General features: G+C 28.8%; 1 non-coding gene and 1 pseudogene across 1 annotated transcript; one reads left to right on the forward strand and one right to left on the reverse strand.

Moving 5' to 3' along the window:
- Positions 1–10659: 10659 nt before the first annotated feature.
- Positions 10660–10876, reverse strand: LOC112503579. The gene has a single exon (XR_003068026.1). It is a non-coding gene; the product is annotated as a small nucleolar RNA U3 (small nucleolar RNA).
- LOC112525511 overlaps positions 10684–11603 on the forward strand; it is a 12624-nt pseudogene continuing 11704 nt past the window's right edge.

The following is an 11603-nucleotide window of genomic DNA, read 5'->3' on the forward strand; positions in this document are numbered from 1 at the left end:
TGTTTAGTTCTTATTGTAATGTTTTATGTACTTGATCTTGTAATTTCGTAACATTGTAATATATTCATGTTCTAGTTAATGTTTAATTCGTATCGTAATTTTCAAACATTGTAATATATTAGATATTAGTATCAATTTGAATGTATGGATGAGATCTATTTAATTATATAACTATTTAAAAATAATACGTAAATTTTAACATATGTATTTTAATTAAATAAATTAATACATAATATATAATAAGGGTTAAATATAAAATTTTACAAAATAAATGATATAAATAAAAATGAAAATGTAAGTTGGAGGGTAAAAATTGTAAATTTAGAAAATCAGATTTTTTTTAAATGAGTGGGTCCCACACAAACTAACCTATTTCTACCAATAAAATTAAAACTAACCTATTTCTACAAACCTTTTTCAAAACCAACCCATTTTTGCAAAAAACTCGTGGACTGTGGATAGGCCCAACTAAAAGCCGCAATGGGATTCAATTCCTCGTACCCACGTGGGACAGGGATGAGGTAGTGATATTGGGGTTGAAGATTTCATTCCCCGCTCCGTTACCATATCTAATATGAGTTTGTGAGTGTAATTCCACTTGCAGTTGCTAGACCACCAACGTTGATGATGAAAAACAAAAATGAAAAAGAAAGTTTTCGGATCTATGGTGGCAGGAGACGGGGAAATCGAAGTAGGGGGATAGACTTAAAGTGACATAGATTGTGGTAGTCGAAAATGAGGAGGGGGAACGATGTCGAAGAAAAGGGAGTTTCTTGGGGTGGGGGTTGGTTTTGGTGTTCTTTAAATTATTAAATGTTTTACACACTTGTATAAACTACCTTTGAAGCAAGTACTATTAAAAAATCGTTAAAGAAATGGTATATGACTAAAATGTCCCTAGCATGCAAGATTTAACGGAGTTAGCTCAAGAAGCCTAATTTATAATAAAATGAAACTACTATTACCATATTCGTAACCATTTCATTTCAGAGACTTAATCCATCATAGGTGGTCTATAACCACATGGACATCGGGAAAAAAAACTTATCTCTCTTAAATATTTAATTTTTGGGAGTTGTTCAAATTTGATGGTTTTTGTTTCCATTCTCATCCTCATTCTCAATTTTAGAAAAAGTTTAAAATAACCTGTTGGAGCACAAAAGTTGCCTAAAACTAGAATCTCAATTACAATAATATGAATGTCAAATTCAAAAAAGTAAATAAAATGTTCGTTTTTTTGGTATATAGGAGGTTTACTGTAATTTCAAAACTACAATAACAATTAGTATAATTTGAGCAAACCACATAAACAATTAATGTAACTTACTATATAATATATGCATATATTTTTAGATTATTTAGAATATTGGGTTGATTATAGAAATCATTAATTAAACATATAACTTAATATTTTTACAACACCAGCAATGGCGGACTTATAGTTAGGAAGAAGGTGGGAAGGGACCCCGTTAAAACAAAGAAAACAAATTTACGAGGGTTAAAAGTTTTTCTTTTTCTAACCTCTTACTTAGTTCCTTCAAGTAAATTTCTGCAAGTGGCCCCACAACCTTAGCCGACCATCGCTGACCAAAAAAAAAATCTCTTGAAATCAACCATAAAAGCAAAAAAAAGCCTATTGAAATAAATAAAAAAACCGAAAAAGTCCTTCAAAATGGATAGAACTCTAGAAAAATCCCTTGACATCAACCGAAAAAACATAAAATCGATTGAAACGGTGTAATTAAGCTATAAAGATATCGGACGACTTTACATGTCTTTAGTCTACCTTAAAGGTGATCCTAGTAAGCAAAAATACTGAATCCGTCACTAAAAACTAGTCACGTAATTCAAAAACTTTGGGACCTTTTATCCTTGTTTTTAGTTAAATTCATATATGATTGTATAGCAAACAAGTAACATATATATATATATATATATATATATATATATATATATATATGCATTTTAATTCTTATTCCCGATGAATTTTGATATTTCTAATCTCTTCCTTCAACCCTGCTCCTCCTTCTCTCTCTATAGGATATGAATAAGATTTATAAAATAATAAAACATTAAACAACCAAATTCATCATAAAATAACTAATAACACCCTATATTTAGCGGGTGTTTGGGATTGCTTATTTAAAACAATTCATGTTTTTCTACAAAAGTTGTTATCAATTTATTATAAGTTAGAATGGTTTAATTTTTTTAAAAACTTCTTATTACCGGTTTGACACCGGTATAAATTGTTTATCTAAACACTTAAAAATGCTTATTACCGGTGTTACACCGAAATAAATCAATAAGTTGTTTTAATAAATAATCTCAAACATCCCCTTAGTTAAAAGAATAAAAATGGGAGGGAAAGAGTAGTTTCGTATGTGAAAACTTGGATTGATTTATTTTATGCCAAGTCTATTGGGTTACCGAACACAACATACAAATACAATCACGCGCTTTTACTTTTCAAAATGTCGTTTTCCATCAACTTCCAATTTTTCAATCGCATACCATTTACTATTCTCCTCTTACGCGCCTCTTTTCCTAAAACCATGCCATTTTCCTTCATGTTCATATCAACATCCGTTGTTCATATTTTGTAGGTCATATACAACATGTCTAATCAATAAGTACAATTTTTTAGAATATTGTTTTTATCATCAGATAATATTGAATTCAAGAAATATTAATGATTCATATAAAATCATTTTTTCATGTATTCTTAGACACAAAATCAATCAATAATTATTTCTAATACAAATCAGTTGACTTTTTATATTACCTCATGTTAATATCTTCATTGCCTTCTGAATTTTTAGGATTAAAATAAACTTTTTAGGAACCATCAGTCTTATAATCAAAAGGTCATCTTGGTTATAACTTGAGATTTTATTCTTGTTTCGGAGATAGAAGAATATTTAAAATTCATGCACTTAATATTATGTAATAAGGAGTCAATAATGTAAGGAAAAACAAATGTAGTTTTGAAATCCTAAATATAGATATAAGTTAGATGGTCTCATATGGTTAGTAATTTTTTTTTAAATCTAGAAGTTTTTTTTAGTTAATAACAAGAAATCTATTATATTTTAATACAAAAATAGAATTAAAGTGGATGGATAATGAAAAAGAGCGAGTGAGAAATGAATGGTGAAGAATATATCAATGTTTTCTACGCAAAGTAGTTTTGGATTTTGGTACTAGATAAAAAACATAGTAAAAAACAAGAAGTGGGATATTTTCTAGATGTAGCAGTAAAAGAGTTAAAAAAAAGACAGAGCTCAAGATGTAGCGGGTTTTGTTGTCCCGTTGATTAAGTATGTCTCCATACCATTTGTTAGATGTGTTTTTATACTTCTCATTTTAATTATTTCTTGAAGTTTTGACAAGTAATGAATGGTTATCAGCTAATATATAATATACTTCCAAGAAATTTAACTTTTTGGTGTAATTATGTTGGTTCCAATTCATGATCAAACATTTTACTTGACATTGGAGCATAAAAGGAAGCTAAAACAGCTAAAAAAAATTATTAACGTAGATATCCAACCCGCTATGCGAGGCGAATAATCCCAGGGCGACCACCTGCTTTGCAGATAGTCCGGAGTCACCATATTTGAACCTCCGGCCATAAGGGGACTTTATTCCTCCTTGGATTTGAACATGTGACTTCCAGGTACTTTTGACCTTTTGAGTCAAACTAAAAATTTAATGAACGAATAGTAGGATGGAGGGAGTATCATACACACATATACATAGAAATGTAAAATCTATTGGGATAAACTCCACCTCTATAAAATAAGGAATATATTCATTCTATTTCCCCTATCGTTTTTCCGCTTCTAAGTTGCGTTTTCTAAGTATTTCGTTGCCATGTTTTGCAACTTGTTTCATTTTTTTTTATTTTTTGTTTGTATTTACAACTAAAATCGCACTTCTGTCCAATTTGGAACTTGAGAGGGCAGGTAAGCGTCATTTACTTGATTCATATTTTATTGTTTTAATGAAGTGATGTACTTTGTTAATATGCCGCCTTTATTACATATTAAAGTAAATTATGCTGCTATTTTTACCTGCACATCTATACCATCTTATAAATAAAGCATTGAGCTATTTTTTCATTTTTTTAAAGTGTACTACAACTGTAGCTGTTGGCTTGTGCTGGTACTATAAGTGCATAGGTGGTTATTGTTGCGTTTCATTTGCCTCAGAGGATAGCGGCTCCTGCTGGTTTTTGATGAAGATGCGATAAGTAAAGGAAATTGTTTTTAATGAAGAGATGGTTAATGGTATCTTGAGCTTCCATGAAGTATCAAAATCTATTCGCTATTCAAAAGATGCATTATTAATGGATGCGGTTATAAAACTTGCAGCTTCTGTAAAAGCTGCATTGCGGAGGTTAACAAATGCAAATTATGTTTCTGAGGCCCTGGTCAAGTAAAGACCCACATTTGGATCTGGTGAGAACTCATGTTCTAAAGTAGGTGATTATGTTGCCAATTTGACACGGAAAAAAAAAAGATTTTTGTTTCCTGTGTCTCAAGTTTTCGTTTCATAAGCTCTATCACTAAAAGTATTCTCCATGTTTGAATGTGCTAAGAGGGTCACGTATCAGAGGTTTGTACCAAAAGAATGAAGTAAAATTGACTGTGATTCATTGGCGTTAGGTCGATTGCAAGTAGGAACATTTTTGGTAGAGTTGTTTTTGACACTGTTTACCCTGTAAGGTTAGGTACGCAAATATCAGGCCCGTTTCTAATATTTTATAACCCCTGTGCGAACATGGTCCAATACAAGAAACAAAGCTTTTAGCAACGACTTTTGTCGTTACTAAAAATCCATTTATCATCAGAAAGAGTATATAACAACAACATGTCGTCATTATAACTTGTGGCAAAAACATGCCATCGCTAAAAGGCGCAAAAAAAATTAATAAGTGTTTTTCATTAGTATAAGAAATGTTAATAATTTACTAAGAAAATAAATCTTATTTATCCTTATTATAAATATATAAGATAGTACTTAAATTTACGTATTTCTTATTAGGTAATTTGAAACCAAGAGTATAGAATCTATGGTTGGTAAATTTTTATAAAAAGTAAGAATTTTTTTAGTTTATAACAAGAAATATGTGTTATTTTGATATAAAAAGAGAATTCGTGAGTATGAAGTAATCATGAGGGTCAATGAGAGATTAATAATAAAGAAGATTATCAAGCTTTTCTAGACAAGTCAACAAATGAAGATTAATAAGAATATGAAAGAAAAGATGATCCATTGAGATCCAGTAAGAATAAGTAATGAATTAAACATGTAATATGCAAGCTCAACAAATGATTGTTTGAGAACTTAAAAAAATCTTGTGGTATGGTGGAATCCCAATGAAAGATGCATAAGTCAAACAATTGATGAAAATATTTAAATTCTATTTTTTTTTTGCTCAACTAAAATAAGATGTTAAGATTAAAAGTTTATGGAATATGATATATATAAGAGACATTACTAAATACATCTAGTGGAAAAAATTTATTAATTAATCATAAAACCATAAAACACGTCATAAATTATAAGAACAATAGATTGATTGTCAAACAATAATAAAATATTTTATGTATAAGCAAAAATAGATAACAATAGTCAACAAAAAACAATTAGAACAACATAACCAAATAGCAATAATCAATAGAAGCAGAAATTGATAAAAATATCCAACAAAAAAATATATAGCAATAGCAAGCACATGATCTTAACGTTGAATTGTTGAAGCACGAAAACAGTCAAGCATATAGAAATAATAATAGCCAATATCATTGGACCTTGTTGGAGATAAAAAAATTAGAGAGACAATAAACAATAACATATAATGAATGACTAATTAATTTTTTTTTATTTTCTTCTCCAATGTAATTAGTTGATATATTTTTGGGCCCTTATTATCTACTAAAATCTTTTTGTCTCTTACTATATGCTACAATTTTTTAGGTTTCGTTAATTTATTAAATTCTTTTAGATTACTATTGTATTTTAAGGGAAAAATTTGGACCCCTGGTATTTTTGGGCCCTGGGTGTGCGCCCGTACTGCCCTCCCTAGGGACGTCCCTATACACAATGAAAAGATTGACATATTTATTTGTTGAAATATGATGTTAGTAGTCTTTGTATCGTGTTTGTATGGATTATGTAGTTGGTGTTTTTTCTTGATCAAAATTGTTTAATCTCATTATTAGCCACCAGAGGTATTAATAATGGTTGTTGATTTGTTCGGTAGGTAATAATTTGGATCAATAAACAGTCCAAGTTTTTAAAGGTGGTCTATTTGGGACATTTGTTTGAGAGCATGCTTTTACAAGGTAGGCTTCCAATCTCTTTATATATTTTCCTATGGCTTTGTTGCATATTAGGTCACTCATGATTTAGTGTAAGTAGATGAATTTTTATAATCTTATACATTCTACGTGGTCCTACTCTTTGATGAGTGTTAATGACTATTCTAATTTAGATTAAGGGGTTGTTTGTTAAACACTTATCTTGGTAAGCGTTTAGCAGTTCAATTACCTTACCTTGTGAATATAACAAGGAACGAGAATCGTACTTGGTAAAAAGGAAGACAATGATCAATAGTTTTATACCAAGTGAGGATGATGGCTCTTACCCAGTAAGCGATTACCGGGAAATAAATGTTTATCACTAATCCATTTTGAAGGTCGGCCCACAAGATAGGTGAGAGTGGTGATACTTGCTAATAAGTACTTATCGCACAAACGTATGGTAAACTACTCCTATTTGTTCTTTTTCCAGCAAGATTGCGTAACTAGTTATTCACTATTATAAAAGCACTATTTTTGTTATTTTTTAATCTTTTGACCCTAAATCCCTCCCCTCCCATCCCATCCCATCCCATCCCATCCCAAAAAAAATCCATTCGATAATATCAACTCTCATGTAATAAATTTTTTACCGATCTACTTAGGTGGTGTTTAATTAGAGGTATTAAACAGTAATCAATTAAAATAATAATAAAAGAACTATTTGGCTTTATATAATATATTGGGTTCATTGCCCTAGAAGCCAAATTTTCATGTTAAACTAGGGGAATGAAAAGTCATTCCTATTTTCATTTCTTGTCATTTTCATTTTTATTGACCAAAAATTCTCTACTTTTCTGTCTTTGTAGACTCAAATACATTAAATGTAAATTTGAATGCAGTTAGTAATCTTTCATATCCTGACACATTGCATGAGTACACAACTAGTTTTGACTTTTGATAAAGTAAAAACTTGTGGAAGCGATTTAAAACATAATTTCATCATATTAAAACTTTTACAAAAGATGGAAACAACATTTGCAACATCACAGAGATGAACAAAAACATAAAAGATAATATTCACATTACAACAATCCTATCGTTGTCAAAACTATACAACTCTTATGACCATTCTTGAGAGCTCTAATCTCGTGTCCTTTCTTAATAATTACCTGTGATACACATACATTTTAAGCTATATTTGCCGGATGATTACATGTTTACAATATATATATATATATATATATATATAGAGAGAGAGAGAGAGAGAGAGAGAGATAAGGTATCATGAAATAGTGAAATCTTATTAACTCGTAGCATGAAACAAAGAAATCTGTCACATTCTCATGAAAGAGATTTCACATAAACAATTTCAACATAATGTTAAAGTGTTCCTTTTTAGCATTCATGATATATTGTACATGAAACCTGGATTATATTTAGAATACGGTAAAACAACATTCATGTTATCTTTCATAAAAAAAAAACTCTGAAACTATCATCCTGGTTCTTCTTAAAAATAGTAAATATTGTCTACAATACATGTTTCCTTTTTTACCCTTGAATAATCTTTTAATATTAGGGAAAAAAATAGAAATTCAAAATTAATGTTGGATGTATGTAACCGTTGATCAAGATTTGGATGACTATATTAGGTTGTATATGTTATATATATATATATAGAGAGAGAGAGAGAGAGAGTTTGTTTCAAATGCAACCCATTGCATTTGTACAACCAATGCAACCCAATAAATTGAAATATTTATGGAAATGATGAGAGTTTATTTATTATGATTTAAATATTTATGAAAAATGAATATGGTTCATTAATTATGATCAATACTTTATATTAGGAAACAATCAAAACTTCTATGAAATTACATATTCATCAAATTTAAAGGATGGTTGAGATTGAGTTGTATTGGTTGTACAAATGGTAGAGGTTGTATAATAACACACCTCTATATATATATATATATATATATATATATATATATATATACTAGAAGGATAATCCTACAATACAGCGAAATACATCTTGATTTTAATGTTTTATTATATATATTAGCTCTATCGATATTACAATGCGATTTTATGTGGTTTTAAGAAAAAAAATGTTTTTATTTTTGAATGAAATATAAATTTAAAAATATTATAAAATTTTGAAAAAAGAAAGAGATATTAGTATCAAATTAGTTATTTAAAAGTTCATTTTTGTGTAATTTTTTAATTCAATTTTTTATTATAATTTAATTGAAGTTTAAAAATGAATTAATTTATTTTTGGTTTAATAAAATAATTTTTTAAGATAATAATTTAGTATTCTGTTAGAACTCAATGATTATCTTAATTACATTTTAGATTTTTTAGATTTAAAATGATGGTTATCATGTATTTGATTATGTTTTATCTGCAGTTAGTTACACAAATTTAAACATGGAGCTTTAATAAGATATACTAATGCATATTTTTCTTATAATCTTGAATTTTAAGTAATATGTTTCAATAAACATTACTTCATGCATAAAAAATCGTATTATTTACACCCCTAATTTACACATATATTCATAATACATGATTCTCACACACACACACACACACACACACACACACATATATATATATATATATATATATATATTCAAGTACAAAATCATACATGTTCAAAAGTAGTTTGCTTCCATTTTTTTGGTATTAATGTAAAATCACATGTAATTTTGTACATTAACGACTTTTTTCTTATTTTTTTTAAATAGTTAGCATTCTCGTTTGAACATTCATCTCTTTTCTCTCTCTTTCTCTCTCTCTCTCTCTCTCTCTCTATATATATATATAATATAAAAACTTGGGATCATATGAGACAAGGTTGTTTTCGTGAGACACGATTTTTACACTTGAAACTTGATAACAAAATGTTGTGAAAGTAAAAAAAACCGAATTTTCGCAGCAAAAACATTGTGAAGGTTATATTCACGGTGTTTTGTTGTGAAGTTTCAAGTATAAAGAGCGTGTCTCACGAAAACAACCATGTCTCACATTATCCCAAGTTTATATATTCACACACACACACACTAGAAAAGTACTCACATAATGCAACCAGATACATCTTGATTTTAATATTTTTTTATATTTTTTTTTTGTCTCAGTCAATGTTATAATACGGTTTTAAGAAAAAAAATAACTTTTTTATTTTTGAATAAAATATAAATACAAAGATATATCACAAAAAATTAAAAAAAAATATTAATATTTTATCAAACTAATTATTTAAAATTTCTCTTTTTTGTGTATTTCTTTAATTCATTTGTTTTAATTTTTGGTTTAATAATATAACTTTTTTATAAAAAAATAATTAAGTATTTTGTTAGAACTCAATAATTATCTTAATTATATTTCAGATTTTTTATATTTAAAATAAGATATTTATCTGCAGTTAGTTACATGAAGTTTTAATAAACGGTACTCAACACATAAAAAATGGTTTTTGTAATATGCGTCAGTAAACGGTACTTAATGCATAAAAAATGGTTTTAAGGAGTTTTTGTCAAATGCTTTAGAAACCATGAGAACATCTCTGGTCTATCCTTTACATGTTCAAATAAGCACCTTCTATTACAGTATTTGGTTTCTGCTATGACAACCTCCGATGACCACGTTTCTATATTTTATGAATCATGAAAGGTAAAAAGTGATAAAAATTAAGACTTCCCGACAAAGAAAGGGGAAGGAAAAAGTTGAGATAGATGTGGTAATGAAAAGGATTGTAAGATTGCAACCTCCAATGATATGAAAACTATACTTTTCATCAAGTCATCAGCTTATGTTCAGAAAAATGGCTCTCTAAGTTTCTAGAACCTGCAACTGCTAAGGTTACTACATTATTGGGAGGTCATAGAGTTAAGTAATGAACCTTTTTGCAGACCCTTTGTTTCGTCCTAAACAATTCCAACTCCCCAAGAATTTTTCCCATTCTTGAGAACCCATCAATCATAGGAGTCTAGCATACCTTATCCTTTGTACAAACAGGTTTTAAACACCACCCTTTTAGCTTCCACAATGAGCCCATCATCAAAGTAAGATGAATCATAAAAGAAACAAAATCTCCTTCAGGCATTTCATCGAACATCTCCTCTGCATCTCTAAGTTGGCCTAAAACTCTAGAAGCTTCATATACCTAAGAACGAACGATCCAGAGAGAATGTAACCAAAGATGGCACTTCGACGATGATCCTTAAAACCCATCATCCATAAAAACCAATATACATTGCAATAAGAAAACATAAACAGGAAGAAATATTCATACCCTATTCGAATTTGAACTTTCTCTTCGAAACAAAAAAACATGAAGAATTGTCTGTCAGGCAACCATGTAACCATGCCAGAACCCATCAGATGGGGTGACAACGATCCTCTACTTAGCCATGGCATAGACTATGCCATGGGTTCTGTTAATCACGCTCTGGTTACATGGTCGTGGTTCATCAACCTGACATGGGTTTCTGTCTTCTTAGGAATCAAGAATGCAGAAGTACGAGCCTATAGAACAGATCCTGTTCAAGTAAGGTCGTGACTTCCCTTCGATCTGTTGTCCATATATACGCCTAAACTTTTGTAGTTGGCTTCCATGTGGGATGCGATATACCGGACCTATGGCGGCCTGCTGTTTTGATGAAGGAAATTTGGATTTCTCCCAAATTAAATGTGAAAATAATAATCATTTCATATTTCATCAATCTACATTTTTTTTCTTTATTGACATCTCAATAAACTAAAATATGTTTGTAACTTTCAATAGTTTTATAATATTTAAAAAAGATAAATAAATAATCTCTGATTTTATTTACGGATATCATACAAAATTATTTATTTATTTATAAATTCTACTCACCAAAACAAAATAAATAAAATTTGTATGAAAAAAGCTAACAAAAAATAATGAATGCTTGAAAATTATTAAATATATTTTAAAATTAATAGAAGGGTACTCGCACAATGCAGCAAGATACATCTSGATTTTAATGTTCTATTTTATTCTTTGTCTCTGTCGATGTTATAATACGATTTTATGTGTTTTTAAGAAAATTAATAATGATTTTATTTTTTAATAAAATATAAATTTGAAGATATCATAAAATTTTGAAAAAATATATCGATGTTGATATAAAATCAACTATTTAAAAGTTTTTCTCATTTTTTATGTAATTTTTTTAATTTATTTTTTTATTATAATTTGATTTATGTCAAATAGTGAAGTATTTTATTTTTGGCTTAACAATAACTTTTTTATAAAGATAA

Source organism: Cynara cardunculus, assembly GCF_001531365.2.
Source record: "Cynara cardunculus var. scolymus isolate 2C chromosome LG 1, CcrdV1, whole genome shotgun sequence".
Taxonomy (NCBI): Eukaryota; Viridiplantae; Streptophyta; class Magnoliopsida; order Asterales; family Asteraceae; genus Cynara; species Cynara cardunculus.